The 22233-nt window shown below is 44.8% G+C and overlaps 1 protein-coding gene across 2 annotated transcripts in view; it reads left to right on the top strand.

The window, feature by feature from the left end:
• The window catches only part of LOC110487852 (KH domain-containing, RNA-binding, signal transduction-associated protein 1), a 34849-nt gene extending 30137 nt beyond the window's left edge, over positions 1-4712 (top strand). Inside the window, exon 11 of one of the 2 annotated variants that reach the window (XR_005041290.2) lies at positions 3661-4712. The gene's annotated coding sequence lies outside the window, so the exon portion shown is untranslated. Of the gene's footprint in view, positions 1-819; positions 1016-3660 lie in introns of those variants that run through there. The other variant, XR_016493774.1, reaches the window with a different exon arrangement.
• The last annotated feature ends 17521 nt before the right edge of the window (positions 4713-22233 follow it).

Genomic DNA, 22233 nt, shown 5'->3' on the forward strand with positions numbered 1-22233 from the left:
CTGATAGAGACATACCCCAAGCGGCTTACAGCTGTAATCGCAGCAAAAGGTGGCGCTACAAAGTATTAACTTAAGGGGGCTGAATAATTTTGCACGCCCAATTTTTCAGTTTTTGATTTGTTAAAAAAGTTTGAAATATCCAATAAATGTCATTCCACTTCATGATTGTGTCCCACTTGTTGTTGATTCTTCACCAAAAAATACAGTTTTATATCTTTGTTTGAAGCCTGAAATGTGGCAAAAGATCGCAAAGTTCAAGGGGGCCGGATACTTTCGCAAGGCACTGTATATGACTTATGAGTCATAATACCCTTCTTAAAACAATTCCGAATGTCAGTTTAGAACCCCCCCCCCTCCCCCTCCCTAATGACTAGTGATGTGGGGTGGGGGGGGGAAGCATCTAACGGCGTATTTTGCTGATCTACGAGGGATCTGAGGCAGGCGTTAGATTGCAAGCGTTTTCAAGTGCAACGTTGAATAAAAATGGTTTTGGGAAACAGCTCGGAGATGTAACAATGCTCCTACAATGCATTTGGAAAGTATTCAGACCCCTTGACTTTTTTCCAAATTTATTCTAAAATTGATCAAATTGTTTTTTTTCCCCCACAATCTACAAACAATACCCCGTAATGACAAAGCAAAAACTGTTTTTTAGACGTATAAAAAAACATAAGTATTCAGACCCTAAAACAGAGATGTTTTACTCAGTTCTTTGTTGAAGCACCTTTGTCAATGATTACAGCATCAATTCTTCTTGGGTATGATGCTACAAGCTTGGCACACCTGTATTTGGTGAGTTTCTCTCATTCTTCTCTGCAGATCCTCTCAAGCTCTGTGAAGTTGGATGGGGAGCGTCGCTGTACAGCTATTTTCAGGTCTCTCCAGAGATGTTTGGACAGGTTCAAGTCCGGGCTCTGGCTGGGTCACACAAGAACATTCAGACTTGTCCCGAAGCCACTCCTGTGTTGTTTTGGCTGTATGCTTGAGGTCGTTGTCCTGTTAGACTGGGGCGAAGGTTCACCTTCCTAGGTTTTGAGTGCTCTGGAGCAGGTTTTCATCAAGGATCTCTCTGTACTTTGCTCAAAGTGACCATCGGGTTCTTGGTCACCTCCCTGACCAAGGCCCTTCTCCCCTGATTGGTCAGTTTGGCCGGGCGGCCAGATCTAGGACGAGTCTTGGTGGTTCCAAACTTCTTCCGTTTTAAGAATGATGGAGGCCATTGTGTTCTTGAGGACCTTCGATGCTGCAGAAATGTTTTGGTATCCTTCCCCAGATCTGTGCCTCGACACAATCCTGTCTCGGAGCTCTAAGGACAACTCCTTCGACCTCGTGGCTTGGTTTTTGCTTTGACATGCACTGTCAACAGTGGGACCTTTTTATATTGACAGTTTTGTGCCTTTCCAATTCATGTCCAATCAATTGAATTTACCACAGGTGGACTCCAATCAAGTTGTAGAAACATCTCAAGGATGATCAATGGAAACAGGATGCACCTGAGCTTCATTTTGAGTCTCATAGCAAAGGGTCTGAATACTTAAGTAATATGGACAGGAAGGACCTGATCCCCTAGATCAGCACTCCTGCTCTGAGACACTATGAATACAGGTCCAGATTTATAGCCATAATGTCAGCTATACTGATACTGAAACTCCACATTCCAGGAGTGTGTGTGGCTGATAAACCAAAACATGTTACTTCTAGAACCCTACATGCTTTCTAGAACCCTACGCGCTGTCCGGAACCCTACGCGCTGTCCGGAACCCTACGCGCTGTCCGGAACCCTACGCGCTGTCCGGAACCCTACGCGCTGTCCGGAACCCTGGGCGCTGTCCGCAACACTGGGCGCTGTCCGCAACACTGGGCGCTGTCCGCAACACTGTGCGCTGTCCGCAACACTGTGCGCTGTCCGCAACACTGGGCGCTGTCCGCAACACTGGGCGCTGTCCGCAACACTGGGCGCTGTCCGCAACACTGGGCGCTGTCCGCAACACTGGGCGCTGTCCGCAACACTGGGCGCTGTCCGCAACACTGGGCGCTGTCCGCAACACTGGGCGCTGTCCGCAACACTGGGCGCTGTCCGCAACACTGGGCGCTGTCCGCAACACTGGGCGCTGTCCGCAACACTGGGCGCTGTCCGCAACACTGGGCGCTGTCCGCAACACTGGGCGCTGTCCGCAACACTGGGCGCTGTCCGCAACACTGGGCGCTGTCCGCAACCCTGGGCGCTGTCCGCAACACTGGGCGCTGTCCGCAACACTGGGCGCTGTCCGCAACACTGGGCGCTGTCCGCAACCCTGGGCGCTGTCCGCAACCCTGGGCGCTGTCCGCAACACTGGGCGCTGTCCGCACCTGTAAGTCTCTCTTTTATAAGGCTCTTGTGGAGGTTAGGTTCCAAGCCTTCACAGCCAAGTTAGCGTGTTACACTTGTACTATAGTTGGGGCTTTTGGTACATTTCGTAGCACCACCCTGGAGAGCCAAGGATCATGCTGCAGTGATAACAGGACTTGATCTGCGTCCCACCCTATTCCCTATGTCGTGCAATATAAAGGGAAAATGGGGCCATTTGGGACGCAGACCTGCTTTTTCATAGACCCTTTCCCCAATAGCTGTTCTCCACTAGCCAGTCCCAGTCAATGAGTATGCTCAGTTGGTGTCAGCTGTTACCTTGGGAACAGGACTAATGAGAATGTACAGATTCTAGAGTTGTGAGGTTGTGACAGGACCGTAACCATGGAGCCCAGAGGGGTTGTGACAGGATAGTAACCATGGAGCCCTGGGGGGTTGTGACAGGACAGTAACCACGGAGCCCTGGGGGGTTGTGACAGGACAGTAACCACGGAGCCCTGGGGGGTTGTGACAGGACAGTAACCATGGAGCCCTGGGGGGTTGTGACAGGACAGTAACCACAGAGCCCTGGGGGGTTGTGACAGGACAGTAACCACGGAGCCCTGGGGGGTTGTGACAGGACAGTAACCACGGAGCCCTGGGGGGTTGTGACAGGACCGTAACCATGGAGCCCTGGGGGGTTGTGACAGGACAGTAACCATGGAGCCCTGGGGGGTTGTGACAGGACAGTAACCATGGAGCCCTGGGGGGTTGTGACAGGACAGTAACCATGGAGCCCTGGGGGGTTGTGATAGGACAGTAACCATGGAGCCCTGGGGGGTTGTGACAGGACAGTAACCATGGAGCCCTGGGGGGTTGTGACAGGACAGTAACCATGGAGCCCTGGGGGATTGTGACAGGAAATTGAACCTGCAGGAAAGGGCTACAAGCAGTAAAAATTTCAAGTGACAATAACATCAGAACTATGTTGCGAAGCTAGTTTTTCTTAGCGGTGGGTGGTGATTTTAAACAAGCTGTTCTTCAGCCCTTCCTAGTATAGCCAGGCTGTTGTTGAAGTAGAGGGGAGGAATGACCAACCATCCTCTTGGAGAGATAAAGGCTTCTAGCCTTGATCCAATGCTCATTTATACTGCCAATAAAGATCCTGGTCAGCTAATAGTCTAATACTTGAGTGGAATGTTGAATATATTAATGTAGATTGGTTCTTGTTCTCCTTCCTCGAGGCATGTTGAATATATCAATGTAGATTGGTTCTTGTAAGAATGAATGCTAACATAATTGTTTGGTTGTGTTCTCTTTGTTCCCCTCTGCAGTGAGGTGGTACAGGAGCAGCAGGGCTCTACATGACAGAGCACTGGATCGCCGTCAGGCTCCACAGTGAAGAACTGACCCAGTAGAGGGCACCAATACTGGGGTAGAGCAGTCTGCAAGGAGGGCAGGCTGCCCAGAGGACCAGAGAGCAGATATAGCCTACAGAGGAGAGAGAAGGGAGCCTTGGCCCCGCTAGAAAAATAAGAGGGGTGGTTCTATGAGGCTCTGTATTAGAATCTGAATGAGGGGAGAAGATTCTGGAATGTGAAGCTATGAAACTTTACTGTGAAGCTATGACACTACTGTGAAGCTATGACACTACTGTGAAGCTATGACACTACTGTGAAGCTATGACACTACTGTGAAGCTATGACACTACTGTGAAGCTATGACACTACCGTGAAGCTATGACACTGCCGTGAAGCTATGACACTTTACTGTGAAGCTATGACACTACTGTGAAGCTATGACACTTTACTGTGAAGCTATGACACTTTACTGTGAAGCTATGACACTACTGTGAAGCTATGACACTTTACTGTGAAGCTATGACACTTTACTGTGAAGCTATGACACTACTGTGAAGCTATGACACTTTACTGTGAAGCTATGTCACTTTACTGTGAAGCTATTACACTTTACTGTGAAGCTATGACACTACTGTGAAGCTATGACACTACTATGAAGCTATGTCACTTTACTGTGAAGCTATTACACTTTACTATGAAGCTATGACACTACTATGAAGCTATTACACTTTACTGTGAAGCTATGCTTGTGATGTCTATGTTTGACTGCGGTGTTTTGATACCGTACTGCTTATTCACTGCTAGGCACTTTTTTTGTTGTTGATATGAATCACTTTTATATTGTTGTGTAACGTGAACAGTTTCCAAGACCTTTTACAGTGAAACTTCACTGTTATGGAAATGTACTATGGCAATGACCACTCAGGCTGTAACCAGCTGTGAAATTGGTTTAAATGTCCCTTTAATTGGTTCTTATCCCCCCCCCCCCATAAACACATTAATTGTTAAATATACTCTTTAACAGATACGGCCTGTGTCCATGTCTGTTTTGTCTTTATGGTTTTAAATATCAGGGTAAATTATGCTATGTGCTTGTGAAATCAAGACGCCCTAAGAGTGAATCCTGTTTCTGTTCTGCTCGAGTCCTCTGCTGCTCGCCACGTCGTTCACACACCGAATATCACACACACACACGCGCGCACGTACAACAGACAATCCCTGGCATAACCCAGCCTATGTTGCCCTAAAGATATGAAATGCTAATGTGAAATGCATTTGCATGTCCTTTTTCCGCTCAAATGTGCAACGCTTTCGCAACAAATGTTGGCTTGCTCAATGTCCAAGTCTGATAATGCTGTGAGATCTGGCTGTGAGGGATGTGTGTGTGAGGGAGATAGATTACCAGCATTTGCTCTCTACCTCTCTGGCTCCACTGCTGACCCCCCCCCCCCTCTCCTGTCTCTCCTACTCTCTCCCTTCCTCCTTTCTCTCCTGTTCTCCTCTGACTCCCCCCCCCTTTCTCTCCTGTCTCTAGTACTCTCTCCCTTCCTCCTTTCTCTCCTGTTCTCCCCAGACTCCCTGCCTCCTTTCTCCCCTGTCTCCATCCCTTTCTCTCCTGCTCTCCAGACTCTCTCCCTACCTACGTTCTCCCGACTCCATCCCTTTCTCTCCTGTCTCTCGTACTCTCTCCCTACCTCCTTTCTCCCCTGTCTCCATCCCTTTCTCTCCTGCTCTCCCCAGACTCCCTCCCTACCTCCATCCCTTTCTCTCCTGCTTCCTCCTGACTCCATCCCTTTCTCTACTGCTCTCCCCCTGACTTCCTCCCTACCTCCTTTCTCTCCTGCCCTCCCCCTGACTTCCTCCCTACCTCCTTTCTCTCCTACTCTCCCCCTGACTTCCTCCCTACCTCCTTTCTCTCTTGCTCTCCCCTTGACTCCTGTCTATCCTGCTTATTCTATTACTTCATTCAGTCAGTTCTACCAATTACTACTAATGGCCATCTGTCAATTCCCTGGAGTAGGGTGTGTGTGTGTGTGTGTGTGTGCTGACAATGTTAGTACAGTAACTGTGCATTACTGTATTAAACATTTTTTAATCAATCTGTCCCCAATGTGAGGCTTAATCAGCATCCCAAATGACTTCCCTATTCTCTTAATAGTGCACTACTTTAGACTAGTGCCCATAGGCCGAATGTATAGGGAAAAGGCTGCCAGTTGACACGCAGCCGTCCTCTGTCTCCATGTAACAACTGGAAGATGGGAAGGGAGGGAGGGAGGGGTGGGTAGGAGGGAGGGGTGGGTAGGAGGGGGGAGGGGTGGGTAGGAGGGAGGGAGGGGGGATAGGAGGGAGGGGGGGATAGGAGGGAGGGGGGAGGGGTGGGTAGGAGGAAGGAGGAAGGAAGGGGGGATAGGAGGGAGCGAGAGGGGGGAGGAAGGGAAGGACGGGGGTTGGAAGGGAGGGGGGATAGGAGGGAGGGGTGGAAGGAAGGGAAGGGGGGGTAGGAGGGAGGGAGGGGGGAAGGGGGGGTGGAAGGAAGGGAAGGGGGGGTAGGAGGGGGAAGGGGGGGTAGGAGGGAGGGAGGGAGGAAGGAAGGGGGATAGGAGGAAGGGAGGGAGGGGTGGGTAGGAGGAAGGGAGGGAGGGGTGGGTAGGAGGGAGGGAGGGAGGGGTGGGTAGGAGGGAGGGAGGAAGGAAGGGGGGATAGGAGGGAGGGAAGGAAGGAGGGAGGGAAGGAAGGGGGGTGGGAGGGAGGGAAGGAAGGGGGGTGGGAGGAAGTGAAGGAGGGAAGGGAAGGTGGGGTAGGAGGGAGGGATGGAGAGGAGGGGGGTAGGAGGGATGGAGGTAGGAGGGAGGGGTAGGATGGAGGGAGGGAGGGGTAGGATGGAGGAAGGGGAAGGGAGGGAAGGAAGGAGGGGGGGTAGGAGGGATGGAGGGAGGGGAGAATGGTTATGGTTTGGGATATGGTTAAACCATTAAGTTTAGTCACTCATTCTGAATGGTTATGGTTTGGGATACGGTTAAACCATTAAGTTTAGTCACTCAACCATTCAGAATAAGGTTATGGTTTGGGATACGGTTAAACATTTTTAAATATGAGTTTTCCACCAATGGGATAGAACTCATAACCTTCTGATTGATAGTCCTATTTGGTAAAAGACCAAGTCCATATTATGGAAAGAACAGCTCAAATAAGCAAAGAGAAATGACAGTCCATCAGTACTTTAAGACGTGAAGGCCAGTCCACCTGGAAAATGTCAAGAACTTTGAAAGTTTCTTCAAGTGCAGTCACAAAAACCATCAAGCACTATGATGGAACTGGCTGTCATGAGGACCTCCACAGGAAAGGAAGACCCAGAGTTACCTCTCCTGCAGAGGATAAGTTCATTAGAGTTACCAGCCTCAGATTGCAGCCCAAGTATCACACCTTAATATCAACTGTTCAGAAGAGACTGTGTGTATCAGGCTTTCGTGGTCGATTTGCTGCAAAGAAACCACTACTAAAGGACACCAATAAGCGGAGACTTGTTAGGGCCAAGAAACACGAGCAATGTACATTAGACCGGTGGAAATCTGTCCTCTGGTCTGATGAGTCCAAATTTGAGATTTTTGGTTCCAACCGCCGTGTCTTTGTGAGACGCAGAGTAAGTGAATGGATTATTATATTTTTTTAATCATTATTAGTATATATATATTTTTTTAAATGATGCTCAACTCACTAGGCCCCTTGATGATGTGAGGCCTGAGCCAATTGCCTCTTCTGCCTAACGATAAATCCGCCACTGGGGTTGGTGAAAGGATGCTTTCTTTATTTCCTCACATATTCACAGCCTGCTATCTCACTGAGGATGATGATGAAGATGTTCAAAGTCATGTCTGTTCAGCTCATTTTCCCCATGCCTTTACTCTAGATAAAACCTGATCTAGGTTCAATTTACATCATAAATCTTAACCTAATCCTCGTAGCGACAAAATCAACTCCATTCTACTGTCCCTTTTTAAAGAGTTATCAAACGCTACACTAAACACAGCAGAACTTCCACCCAAAGTTCTCGACAGACAGACAGCGTCTCAGACATAGTTGTCTTGATGATGTATTGTCTTCAGCCGATTTTCACTTTGTGTCTGTGAGTTATAGAACAGGAAAAAACAGCACCTTGCCAAGCAATATCCATCAATCATCAAATGTCATCAATCGATCATCGTTCGTCAATAAACACCGTAGATTACATTTTTATCACTGTCTGCTGTCTCAACGAGATGAGAAAATGCCCTTAAAACTGTCGTTGTCTTTTTATTAGGTGAGTAAAATGCAGGCAATGAAGACACTTAGTAATCTCTCTACAGTATATACTCACAAAGTTATCTCCCTACAGTATATACTCACAAAGTAATCTCCCTACAGTATATACTCACAAAGTAATCTCCCTACAGTATATACTCACAAAGTAATCTCCCTACAGTATATACTCACAAAGTAATCTCCCTACAGTATATACTCACAAAGTAATCTCCCTACAGTATATACTCACAAAGTAATCTCCCTACAGTATATACTCACAAAGTAATCTCCCTACAGTATATACTCACAAAGTAATCTCCCTACAGTATATACTCACAAAGTAATCCCCCTACAGTATATACTCACACAAAGTAGTCTCCCTACAGTGTCTACTCACAAAGTAATCTCTGTACAGTATATACTCACAAAGTAATCCCTACAGTGTCTACTCACAAAGTAATCTCTGTACAGTATATACTCACAAAGTAGTCTCCCTACAGTGTCTACTCACAAAGTAATCTCTGTACAGTATATACTCACAAAGTAATCCCTACAGTGTCTACTCACAACGTTATCTCCCTACAGTGTCTACTCACACAAAGTAATCTCTGTACAGTATATACTCACAAAGTAATCTCCCTACAGTGTCTACTCACACAAAGTAATCTCTGTACAGTATATACTCACAAAGTAATCTCCCTACAGTGTCTACTCACAACGTTATCTCCCTACAGTGTATACTCACAAAGTAGTCTCCCTACAGTGTCTACTCACAAAGTAATCTCCCTACAGTATATACTCACAAAGTAGTCTCCCTACAGTGTCTACTCACAAAGTAATCTCTGTACAGTATATACTCACAAAGTAATCCCTACAGTGTCTACTCACAACGTTATCTCCCTACAGTGTCTACTCACACAAAGTAATCTCTGTACAGTATATACTCACAAAGTAATCTCCCTACAGTGTCTACTCACACAAAGTAATCTCTGTACAGTATATACTCACAAAGTAATCCCTACAGTGTCTACTCACAACGTTATCTCCCTACAGTGTCTACTCACACAAAGTAATCTCTGTACAGTATATACTCACAAAGTAATCTCCCTACAGTGTCTACTCACACAAAGTAATCTCTGTACAGTATATACTCACAAAGTAATCTCCCTACAGTGTCTACTCACAATGTTATCTCCCTACAGTGTATACTCACAAAGTAGTCTCCCTACAGTGTATACTCACACAAAGTAATCTACCTACAGTATATACTCACAACGTTATCTCCCTACAGTGTCTACTCACACAACGTTATCTCCCTACAGTGTCTACTCACACAACGTTATCTCCCTACAGTGTATACTCACACAAAGTCATCTCTGTACAGTGTATACTCACAAAGTAATCTCCCTACAGTGTCTACTCACACAAAGTAATCTCCCTACAGTGTCTACTCACAACGTTATCTCCCTACAGTGTATACTCACAAAGTAATAACTGTGTTTCGTACTTGATGGTCCTGCAGTGCCTTCAGAACAACTTTTTTTATGCTACAGCCTGAATTTTAATTGGATTAAACTGATTTTTTCCCCCCCTCACCCATCTACACACAATACACCCATAAGGACAAAGCCTTCTAGATCACAATAAATATAATGACATGGATAGAGGGGGGATCTGATTCTATCAACACTCATTATACTCATACTCAGAGACACTTTGAGAATATGGGCCAGGTTACGTCCCAAATATTACCATATTCTTTACATGGTGCCCTACTTTTAACTAGGGCCCATAGCATCTATATGCACTACATAGGGAATAGGATGCCATTTGGGATGAACCCTTGGTCTAGTGGTCAAAGTAGGCCAGCTATATAAAGGTGATGGATCTTGGCCCCGAAGTGGTTGTTGGAGGACAGGGTTGTTTCTATGGAAAGACAGGGTTGATGCCTATGGATGTGTGTGTGTGTGTGTGTGTGTGTGTGTGTGTGTGTTTGCGTGTGTGTGTGTTTGCGTGTGTGCGTGTGTGCGTGTTTGCGTGTGTGCGTGTTTGCGTGTGCGCGTGTGTGTGTGCGCGCGTGTGTGTGTGTGCGTGTTGGTTGGTCGGTCAAACACCCGGCCCCATAGCTATGAAGTTCAAGGCTGCTGTGTTGTGGTACTGTAGGAATTAAATCTCCGGAGCAAAATCTCATATAGAGAAAGATTGAAAAGATATAGACACATTTAAATCATTTTCTTATATGTTCTACATGGAACTTGTAAGAAATTCATGGTATATCATTGTATTATCTGACTTCTATGGGTGGCTAACATTTACATTTAATTTACATATCATTTACTTATAATAACATTGACATGTAATAGATTTTGCATGTATTATATGTTAAAAAAGATATACAAACATTTTAGATACATGTAAGCTAAGCCTTTTAAGGTAGATGAGGAGTAGAAGGAGGATAGGGGAGGAAGAGAGGATGAAGGAGGACAGGAGGAGGAGGAGAAGAGGATGAGAGGGGGAGGAGGAGAAGAAGAGGGGAAGGAGAAGAGGAGGAGGAAGGGGAGGAGGAGGAGAGGAAGATGAGAAGGGGAGGAGGAGCAGAAGAGGATGAGGGGAATGAGAAGAGGATGAGGTGAGGAGGAGAAGAGGAGGAGGACAGGGAGGAGGAGGAAGGGGGGAGGAGGAGCAGAAGAGGATGAGGGGAAGGAGAATAGGAGGAGAAGAGGAGGAGAAGAGGAGGGGGGCAGGGAGGAGGAAGTGGAGGAGGAGGACAGGGAGGAGGAGGTGAGGAGGAGGAAGGGGAGGAGTAGGACAGGAGGAGGAGAAGGAGGGAGGAGGATAGGATTCCCATTATGTCACGAACCGGCTCGAAGTTCGTAACAAAAGGGAGACAACGTGGAGACAAGGAATAACAAATATATATATTAAAGAAAGTAAACTAAATACAATTTAACAATGGTGTGTGTAATCAGTAATCAGTAGTGTAAGTGAGTGTTTACATGCATAAATGTGATAATGCCGGGTGTTGAAAGGTGCCAAAGCAAGCAAACAAAAACAGCCACAAAAATACCACAATATTAGACGCCGCCAATGGAGACAGGTAGTCTTACTGGGGGTCTGACACATAACGAAAAATACATTACAGACAACATACATTTAACATGACCATGTAGTGTGTGTATCTATCAGTTACACATACAGGTCAGTACATACACAGAACATACATTTAACATGAACATGTAGTGTGTGTATCTATCAGTTACACATACAGTACATACACACAACCAGTAGGTCACATGTCAGTACAGACACACAACCAGTAGGTCACATGTCAGTACATACACACAACCAGTAGGTCACCTGTCAGTACATACACACAACCAGTAGGTCACATGTCAGTACATACACACAACCAGTAGGTCACCTGTCAGTACATACACACAACCAGTAGGTCACATGTCAGTACACACAACCAGTAGGTCACCTGTCAGTACAGACACACAACCAGTAGGTCACCTGTCAGTACAGACACAACCAGTAGGTCACATGTCAGTACAGACACACAACCAGTAGGTCACCTGTCAGTACAGACACACAACCAGTAGGTCACCTGTCAGTACAGACACAACCAGTAGGTCACCTGTCAGTACAGACACACAACCAGTAGGTCACCTGTCAGTACAGACACACAACCAGTAGGCCACATGGGGGAGAGGCGTTGTGAGGTGTTGATTTATCTGTTTTTTTAAACCAGATTTGCTGTTCAGTTGCACTATATAAGATGGAAGGGAGTTCCATGTACTCATGGCTCTGTATAATACTGTATGTTTCCTTGAATTTCTTCTGGACCTGTGAAAAGACCTCTGTTGGCATGTCTGGTGTGTGTCAGTGCTGTGTGTAAGTTGACTATGCAAATCATTTGGAATTTCCAACACATTAATGTTTCTTATAAAAACAAGAAGTGACGCAGTCAGTCTTTCCTCAACTCTTAGCCAAGAGAGACTGGTTTGCATAGTACTAATATCAGCCCACTGATTACAATGGAGAGTAAGACTTGCCGCTCTGTTCTGGGCCAGCTGCAGCTTAACTAGCTCTGTCTTTGCAACACTTGGCCATATGACTGGACATTAATCAAGAGAAGATCAAACTAGAGCCTGCAGGACTTTGTGGAGTGTGGTGTCAAGAAAGCAGAGCATATCCTTATTATGGACAGACCTCTCTCCATCTCTTTATTACAGACAGACCTCTCCCCATCTCTATATTACAGACAGACCTCTCTCCATCTCTTTATTACAGACAGACCTCTCTCCATCTCTATATTAGTGACAGACCTCTCCCCATCTCTTTATTACAGACAGACCTCTCCCCATCTCTTCATTACAGACAGACCTCTCCCCATCTCTTTATTACTGACAGACCTCTCCCCATCTCTATATTACAGACAGACCTCTCCCCATCTCTATATTACAGACAGACCTCTCCCCATCTCTATATTACAGACAGACCTCTCCCCATCTCTATATTACTGACAGACCTCTCCCCATCTCTTTATTACAGACAGACCTCTCCCCATCTCTTTATTACAGACAGATCTCTCCCCATCTCTATATTACAGACAGACCTCTCCCCATCTCTATATTACTGACAGACCTCTCCCCATCTCTATATTACAGACAGACCTCTCCCCATCTCTATATTACTGACAGACCTCTCCCCATCTCTATATTACAGACAGACCTCTCCCCATCTCTTTATTACAGACAGACCTCTCCCCATCTCTTTATTACAGACAGATCTCTCCCCATCTCTTTATTACAGACAGACCTCTCCCCATCTCTATATTACAGACAGACCTCTCCCCATCTCTATATTACTGACAGACCTCTCCCCATCTCTATATTACAGACAGACCTCTCCCCATCTCCTTATTACAGACAGACCTCTCCCCATCTCTTTATTACAGACATACCTCTCCCCATCTCTTTATTACAGACAGACCTCTCCCCATCTCTTTATTACAGACAGACCTCTCCCCATCTCTATATTACAGACAGACCTCTCCCCATCTCTTTATTACAGACAGACCTCTCCCCATCTCTTTATTACAGACAGACCTCTCCCCATCTCTTCATTACAGACAGACCTCTCCCCATCTCTATATTACAGACAGACCTCTCCCCATCTCTTCATTACAGACAGACCTCTCCCCATCTCTTTATTACAGGACAGACCTCTCCCCATCTCTTTATTACAGACAGACCTCTCCCCATCACTTTATTACAGACAGACCTCTCCCCATCTCTTCATTACAGACAGACCTCTCCCCATCTCTTCATTACAGACAGACCTCTCCCCATCTCTTCATTACAGACAGACCTCTCCCCATCTCTTTATTACAGACAGACCTCTCCCCATCTCTTTATTACAGACAGACCTCTCCCCATCTCTTTATTACAGACAGACCTCTCCCCATCTCTTTATTACAGACAGACCTCTCCCCATCTCTTTATTACAGACAGACCTCTCCCCATCTCTTTATTACAGACAGATCTCTCCCCATCTCTTTATTACAGACAGACCTCTCACCATCTCTATATTACAGACAGACCTCTCCCCATCTCTATATTACAGACAGACCTCTCCCCATCTCTATATTACAGACAGACCTCTCCCCATCTCTTTATTACAGACAAACCTCTCCCCATCTCTTTATTACAGACAGACCTCTCCCCATCTCTTTATTACAGACAGACCTCTCCCCATCTCTATATTACAGACAGACCTCTCCCCATCTCTTTATTAGGGACAGACCTCTCCCCATCTCTTTATTACAGACAGACCTCTCCCCATCTCTTTATTACAGACAGACCTCTCCCCATCTCTTCATTACAGACAGACCTCTCCCCATCTCTATATTACAGACAGACCTCTCCCCATCTCTATATTACTGACAGACCTCTCCCCATCTCTATATTACAGACAGACCTCTCCCCATCTCTATATTACTGACAGACCTCTCCCCATCTCTATATTACAGACAGACCTCTCCCCATCTCTTTATTACAGACAGACCTCTCCCCATCTCTTTATTACAGACAGATCTCTCCCCATCTCTTTATTACAGACAGACCTCTCCCCATCTCTATATTACAGACAGACCTCTCCCCATCTCTATATTACTGACAGACCTCTCCCCATCTCTATATTACAGACAGACCTCTCCCCATCTCCTTATTACAGACAGACCTCTCCCCATCTCTTTATTACAGACATACCTCTCCCCATCTCTTTATTACAGACAGACCTCTCCCCATCTCTTTATTACAGACAGACCTCTCCCCATCTCTATATTACAGACAGACCTCTCCCCATCTCTTTATTACAGACAGACCTCTCCCCATCTCTTTATTACAGACAGACCTCTCCCCATCTCTTCATTACAGACAGACCTCTCCCCATCTCTATATTACAGACAGACCTCTCCCCATCTCTTCATTACAGACAGACCTCTCCCCATCTCTTTATTACAGGACAGACCTCTCCCCATCTCTTTATTACAGACAGACCTCTCCCCATCACTTTATTACAGACAGACCTCTCCCCATCTCTTCATTACAGACAGACCTCTCCCCATCTCTTCATTACAGACAGACCTCTCCCCATCTCTTCATTACAGACAGACCTCTCCCCATCTCTTTATTACAGACAGACCTCTCCCCATCTCTTTATTACAGACAGACCTCTCCCCATCTCTTTATTACAGACAGACCTCTCCCCATCTCTTTATTACAGACAGACCTCTCCCCATCTCTTTATTACAGACAGACCTCTCCCCATCTCTTTATTACAGACAGATCTCTCCCCATCTCTTTATTACAGACAGACCTCTCACCATCTCTATATTACAGACAGACCTCTCCCCATCTCTATATTACAGACAGACCTCTCCCCATCTCTATATTACAGACAGACCTCTCCCCATCTCTTTATTACAGACAAACCTCTCCCCATCTCTTTATTACAGACAGACCTCTCCCCATCTCTTTATTACAGACAGACCTCTCCCCATCTCTATATTACAGACAGACCTCTCCCCATCTCTTTATTACAGACAGACCTCTCCCCATCTCTTTATTACAGACAGACCTCTCCCCATCTCTATTTTACAGACAGACCTCTCCCCATCTCTATATTACAGACAGACCTCTCCCCATGGTTACAACCATTGAATCTATATGTTTTGACCATGACAGTTTACAATCTAAGGCAACGCCAAGTAATTTAGTCTCCTCGACTTGTACAACAGCAACAACATGCATTACCAGGTCTAGAACTTGATTTGTACCAAATACAATGCTCTTAGTTTTAGAGCGGTTCAGGACCAGCTTATTACTGGCCACCCATTCCAAAACAAACTGCAACTCTTGGTTAAGGGTCTGTGTGACTTCATTAGCGGTGGTTTCTGATGAGTATGTGGTTGAATCATCAGCATACATGGACACACATGCTTTGTTTAACTTCTTGAATCTAGGGGACACTATTTTCATCTTTGGAAAAATAACGTTCCCTAAGTAAACGGGATATTTTGTCAGGACAAGATGCTAGAATATGCATATAATTGACAGTTTAGGATGGAAAACACTCTAAAGTTTCCAAAACTGTAAAAATATTGTCTGTGAGTATAACAGAACTGATATTGCAGGCGAAATCCAATCAGGAAGTGACTCTTATTTAGAAACCTCTGCGTTCCTATGCGTCCCTATTGAGCAGTGAATGAGATATCAACCATATTCCTTTTTCTATGGCTTCCCTAATGTGTCACAATACATGGAGAAACCCCTTTGAGTTCTAAGATAGATAGCTCTGAATCCACGACATGGCAGAGGTTGAAAAGCCATAACACATACAGTACTGTGCAAAAGTTTTAGGCAGGTGTGAAAAAATGCTGTAAAGTAAGAATGCTTACAAAAAATAGACACGTTAATAGATTGTATTTATCAATTAACTAAGAGCAAAGTGAGTGAATGGAAGAAAAATCTAAATAAAATCAATATTTGGTGTGACCACCCTTTGCCTTTAAAACAGCATCAATTATTCTAGGTACACCTGCACACAGTTTTTGAAGGAACTCGGCAAGTCGGTTGGCCCAGACATCTTGGAGAACTAACCACAGTTGTTCTGTGGATTCAGGCAGCCTCAGGTGCTTCTCTCTCTTCATGTAATCCCAGACAGACTCGATGATGTTGATCTGTTGGGGCCATACCATCACTTCCAGGACTCCTTGTTCTTCTTCACGCTAAAGATAGTTCTTAAATGACTTTCGCTGTATGTTTGGGGTCGTCGTCATGCTGCAGAATACATTTGGGGCCAATCAGATGCCTCCCTGATGGTATTGCATGATGGATAAGTATCTGCCTGTACGTCTTAGCATTGAGACCATTAATTCTGACCAAATCCCCAACTCCTTTTGCAGAAATGCAGCCCCAATCTTGCAAGGAACTTTCACCATTCTTCACTGTTGCCTGCAGACACTAATTTGTGTATTGATCTCCAGCCCTTCGATGAACAAACTGCCTTCTGCTACAGACAAATATTTTGACTCATCAGTCCAGAGCACCTGCTGACATTTTTCTGCACATCAGCTCCTGTGTTTTTGTGCATAGTTGAGTCTTTTGTCCTTGTTTCCACATCGGAGGTATGGCTTTTTGGCCGCAAGTCTTCCACGAAGGCCACTTCTTACCAGACTTCCCTGGACAGTAGATGGGTGAACCAGGGTCCCACTGTTTTCTGACAGTTCTGAGCTGATGGCACTGCTGGACATCTTCTGATTACAAAGGGAAGTAAATATGATGTGTCTTTCATCTGCTGCAGTAAGTATATTTGACTGACCTCTGTGTCTACTGTCCTCAATGTTGCCAGTTTCTTTGTGCTTCTTCAAAAGCTTCGGTAGTACATCTGGAAACCCCTGTCTGCCTTAATGTCTGCCTGGGATAGACCTGAGAGACCTGTCTGCCTTAATGTCTGCCTGGGAGAGACCTGAGAGACCTGTCTGCCTTAATGTCTGCCTGGGAGATTCCTGAGAGACCTGTCTGCCTTAATGTCTGCCTGGGAGAGACCTGAGAGACCTGTCTGCCTTAATTTCTGCCTGGGAGAGACCTGTCTGCCTTAATGTCTGCCTGGGAGAGACCTGAGAGACCTGTCTGCCTTAATGTCTGCCTGGGAGAGACCTGAGAGACCTGTCTGCCTTAATGTCTGCCTGGGAGAGACCTGTCTGCCTTAATGTCTGCCTGGGAGAGACCTGAGAGACCTGTCTGCCTTAATGTCTGCCTGGGAGAGACCTGTCTGCCTTAATGTCTGCCTGGGAGAGACCTGAGAGACCTGTCTGCCTTAATGTCTGCCTGGGAGAGACCTGTCTGCCTTAATGTCTGCCTGGGAGAGACCTGCGAGACCTGTCTGCCTTAATGTCTGCCTCTTAGAGACCTGTCTGCCTTAATTTCTGCCTGGGAGAGACCTGTCTGCCTTAATGTCTGCCCCTGAGAGACCTGTCTGCCTTAATGTCTGCCTGAGAGAGACCTGAGAGACCTATCTGCCTTAATGTCTGCCTGGGAGAGACCTGAGAGACCTATCTGCCTTAATGTCTGCCTGGGAGAGACCTGAGAGACCTGTCTGCCTTAATGTCTGCCTGAGAGAGACCTTGCTGATGCAGTATAACTACCTTCTGTCTTGTCGCTGTACTCTTGACTTTTGACAGTAAACTGTCTTCAGCAACCTCACCTTGTTAGCTGAGTTTGGTTGTTCCTCACCCAGGTTTATTCCTCCTACACAGCTGTTTCTGTTTCAGTTAATGATTGTGTTTCAACCTACATATTGAATTGATGATGATTAGCACCTGTTTGGTGTAATTGTTTAATCATTCACCTGACTATATGCCTACAAAATCCCTGACATTCTGCAAGTGTACCTAGAAGAGTTGATGCTGTTTTGAAGGCAGAGGGTGGTCACCAAATATGGATTTGATTTAGATTTTTCTTCTGTTCACCCACTTTGCATTTAGTTAATTGATGAATATAATCTATTAACATGTCTATTTTTTAAAGCATTCTTACTTTACAGTATTTTTTCACACCTGCCTAAAACGTTTTCAGAGTACTGTATGTTTTATCAACAACAGGTTATGGTCAATAATATCAAAGGATGCACTGAAATATAACAGTACCGCTCCCACAATCTTCTTATTTTCAATTTCTTTCAACCAATCATCAGTCATTTGTGTCAGTTTCAGTACATGTAGAGGGTCCTCTAACAACATGCTGAAAGTCTGTTGTTCATTTGTTTACAGAGAAATAACATTATATTTGGTCAAACACTATTTTTTTCCAATAGTTTGCTAAGAGCTGGCAGCAAGCTTATAGGTCTGCTGTTAGAACCAGTAAAGGCTCTTGGGTAGCGGAATGACTTTGGCTTCCCTCCAGGCCTGAGGATAAAGACTTTCCTCTAGGCTCAGATTAAAGATATGACAGATAGGAGTGACTATAGAGTCAGCTACCATCCTCAGTAGATTTCCATCTAAGTTGTCAATGCCAGGTTTGTCATTATTGATCGATAATAATCATTTTTCTACCTCTCAAACACTAACTTTTACAAAATTCAAACTTGCAATGATTTTCTTTCATTTTTTGTTTTTTTATGCATAAATACTATGGCTCACTGGTCGTTGTTGGCATTTCCTACCTAAGTTTGCCCACTTTGCCAATGAAGTAGTCATTAAAATAATTGGCAACATGAAATGTTTTTGTGATGAATAAGCCATCTGATTAGATGAAAGAGTTGAATTTGTCTTTCTGCCCATCATTTCATTTAAAGTACTCCAAAGTTAACTTTCCAACATTCTTTATATCATTGATCATAATATAGTTTCTTCTTATTTTTGTTGTTGAGTTTAGTCACATCATTTCTCAATTTGCAGTAAGTCAGCCATTCAGAAGTACAGCCAGACTTATTAGCCACTCCTTTTGCCCCATCTCTTTCCCATCTCTTTCCCGTCTCTTTCCCGTCTCTTTCCCGTCTCTTTCCCGTCTCTTTCCCATCTCTTTCCCGTCTCTTTCCCGTCTCTTTCCCGTCTCTTTCCCGTCTCTTTCCCATCTCTTTCCCGTCTCTTTCCCATCTCTTTCCCGTCTCTTTCCCGTCTCTTTCCCATCTCTTTCCCGTCTCTTTCCCGTCTCTTTCCCATCTCTTCCCCATCTCTTTCCCATCTCTTTCCCGTCTCTTTCCCGTCTCTTTCCCATCTCTGTCCCATCTCTTTCCCGTCTCCTTCCCATCTCTTTCCCATCTCTTTCCCGTCTCTTTCCCGTCTCTTTCCCGTCTCTTTCCCATCTCTTTCCCATCTCTTTCCCATCTCTTTCCCGTCTCTTTCCCGTCTCTTTCCCATCTCTTTCCCGTCTCTTTCCCGTCTCTTTCCCGTCTCTTTCCCGTCTCTTTCCCGTCTCTTTCCCGTCTCTTTCCCGTCTCTTTCCCGTCTCTTTCCCGTCTCTTTCCCGTCTCTTTCCCGTCTCTTTCCCGTCTCTTTCCCGTCTCTTTCCCGTCTCTTTCCCGTCTCTTTCCCGTCTCTTTCCCGTCTCTTTCCCATCTCTTTCCCATCTCTTTCCCATCTCTTTCCCGTCTCTTTCCCATCTCTTTCCCATCTCTTTCCCGTCTCCTTCCCGTCTCTTTCCCGTCTCTTTCCCGTCTCTTTCCCGTCTCTTTCCCGTCTCTTTCCCATCTCTTTCCCATCTCTTTCCCATCTCTTTCCCGTCTCTTTCCCGTCTCTTTCCCGTCTCTTTCCCATCTCTTTCCCATCTCTTTCCCATCTCTTTCCCGTCTCTTTCCCGTCTCTTTCCCGTCTCTTTCCCATCTCTTTCCCATCTCTTTCCCGTCTCTTTCCCGTCTCTTTCCCGTCTCTTTCCCGTCTCTTTCCCGTCTCTTTCCCATCTCTTTCCCATCTCTTTCCCATCTCTTTCCCATCTCTTTCCCGTCTCTTTCCCATCTCTTTCCCATCTCTTTCCCATCTCTTTCCCATCTCTTTCCCATCTCTTTCCCGTCTCTTTCCCATCTCTTTCCCATCTCTTTCCCGTCTCTTTCAACCATACATCACCACACATTTAGTCAATCCCTCATCAATCCATGGAGCCTTAACAGATCTAACAGTTTCTTAACAGCTTTATCAATAATTGGAAGAAGCAATTTCATAAATTCATAAAGTGCAGCATCTGGATGCTCCTCATTAATCACATCAGACCGACAAATATGTTTGACTTCATCCACATAAGAGTCACAGCTAAATGTTTTGTATGATCTCTTATACATTATTTTAGGCCCAGATTGTGGAAGTTTGGCCTTCCTGTATATATCCACTATATTGCGATCACTGCATCCAATGGGTACGGATACAGCTTCAGAACAAAGTTCTACAGTATTAGTTAAAATGTGATCGATACATGTGGATGATCTTGTTCCTGTAGTGTTTGTAAACACCCTGGTAGGTTGATTAGTAACCTGAACCAGATTACAGACACTGGTTACAGTAAGAAGCTTCCTCTTGAGCGGACAGCTTGATTAAAAACCAGTCAATTATCAGGTCCCCAAGAAACTTGACCTCTCAGTTTACTTCACATACACTATCAAGAATTTCACACATATTAATAAGATACTGACTGTTAGCACTTGGGGGCCTACAGCAACACCGCAAAAGAACAGGCTTTAGATGTGCCAAGTGAACCTACAACCACAAATAACACTTGACATGAGATCTTATCTAAGCATTACAGGGATATGGCTCTGAATATATACAGCAACACCTCCCCCATAAGCGTTTGTGTCTATTCTATAGATGTTATATCCTTGTATTGCTACTGATGTATCATCAAATTAATTATCTCAAGTGAGTCTCAGAAACGGCTAATATCTGAATGCTATCTGATGTTAGCAAGTTATTGATTTCATGAACCTTATTTCTAAGGCTACTTATATTAATATGGACACAAGTCCTTCCTGTGTAGCTTATCAGATATAGACATAATATGGAAAAGAGAAGAAAAAAAATGCAAGATCAATAATTATACATTCAGCAATCCATTGATCAGTTGATGCTGTAGGGTTAAAGCTCATCCCTTCCATGCTTTTGCTTCATGGCTCTTTCAGGAACAGTTACCTTATCATTGAACCTCAGGAACTTGTCCTTGAGGAGAGGAGGAGGAGGAGGATGCGGAGGAGGATGTGGAGTATGTGGGAGAGGAGAAGGTGGAGGAAGAGGTGATTGAGGAGGAGGTGAAGAAGGAGAAGGAGGAGATCGAGGAGAGGTGGAGAAGGAGGAGATTGAGGAGGTGGAGAAGATGAGGTGGACAGGTGGAGGAGGAGGAAGAGGAGGAATAACTTCAAGAGCAGCAGTGATTCTATTTAGTTATTAAGTGGAGATCTCTCAAAAATCATTCTCACAATAGCACATTGGTAGTAGTCAGTGAAAAATGTCAACTCTTACAAAAATGAATTTGTTACTGCAAACTTCCTGCAACTTTGTGGCAAATTTTCTGAAAACTAAATTGTGTGCCACAAAATGTTGCTAGAAGTTTGCAAACATTTGCCACTAGTGGTGAATCTGTGGTAAACCTTTGGTAACAATAATATTTATTGCCATCAGTGGGAAACAGTTTAATAAAAACTGTTTCTGGTGAACACATGAGTTCCAACTCCTGCAACTGTTGATGTCCAATCAAGGGGATTAGAAACATCTGTTGGAAAATGGAAACCAAGCTATCTAGCTAGCTACAGTGCCTACCAAAGTTGTCAGGGGAGTGTCTAACTTATTCATTAAGCTTCCTACTAAACTTGAAGATTTTATTGGATAAGTGATGTCAATGTCATGTTTTATGGGATAAGGTGAAAAACATTTTGTTGAGTGCCACTGATTCATTCTGTCAGCGCCACTGATTGGCTAGCTATTTTTAGCTATCATATTTTTGCACAATTCATGTGATAGGTAGCTAGCTAACTAATGATTTGTGTTTATTTGTAGGTGCATATGTTGCCGTATTTTAATATCAATATGCATGTCAATATGCTTGTGTCATGGTTCAGTAGCATGTTTGCTAGCACAACAGTTAAAGTAGCTAGCTAGCAACAATATGAGTTGATTTAACATAAGAGCAAAACTTCACTTTTGCAGATGAGTAGTCCCCACAAATGTTATTTGCCCTTTTTCGCCCCAATTTCGTCACGCGATTTCTGATATGTTTTTTT

This window comes from Oncorhynchus mykiss, chromosome 30 (assembly GCF_057628025.1).
Source record: "Oncorhynchus mykiss isolate SJ-2025 chromosome 30, ASM5762802v1, whole genome shotgun sequence".
In the NCBI taxonomy this organism is placed as follows: Eukaryota; Metazoa; Chordata; class Actinopteri; order Salmoniformes; family Salmonidae; genus Oncorhynchus; species Oncorhynchus mykiss.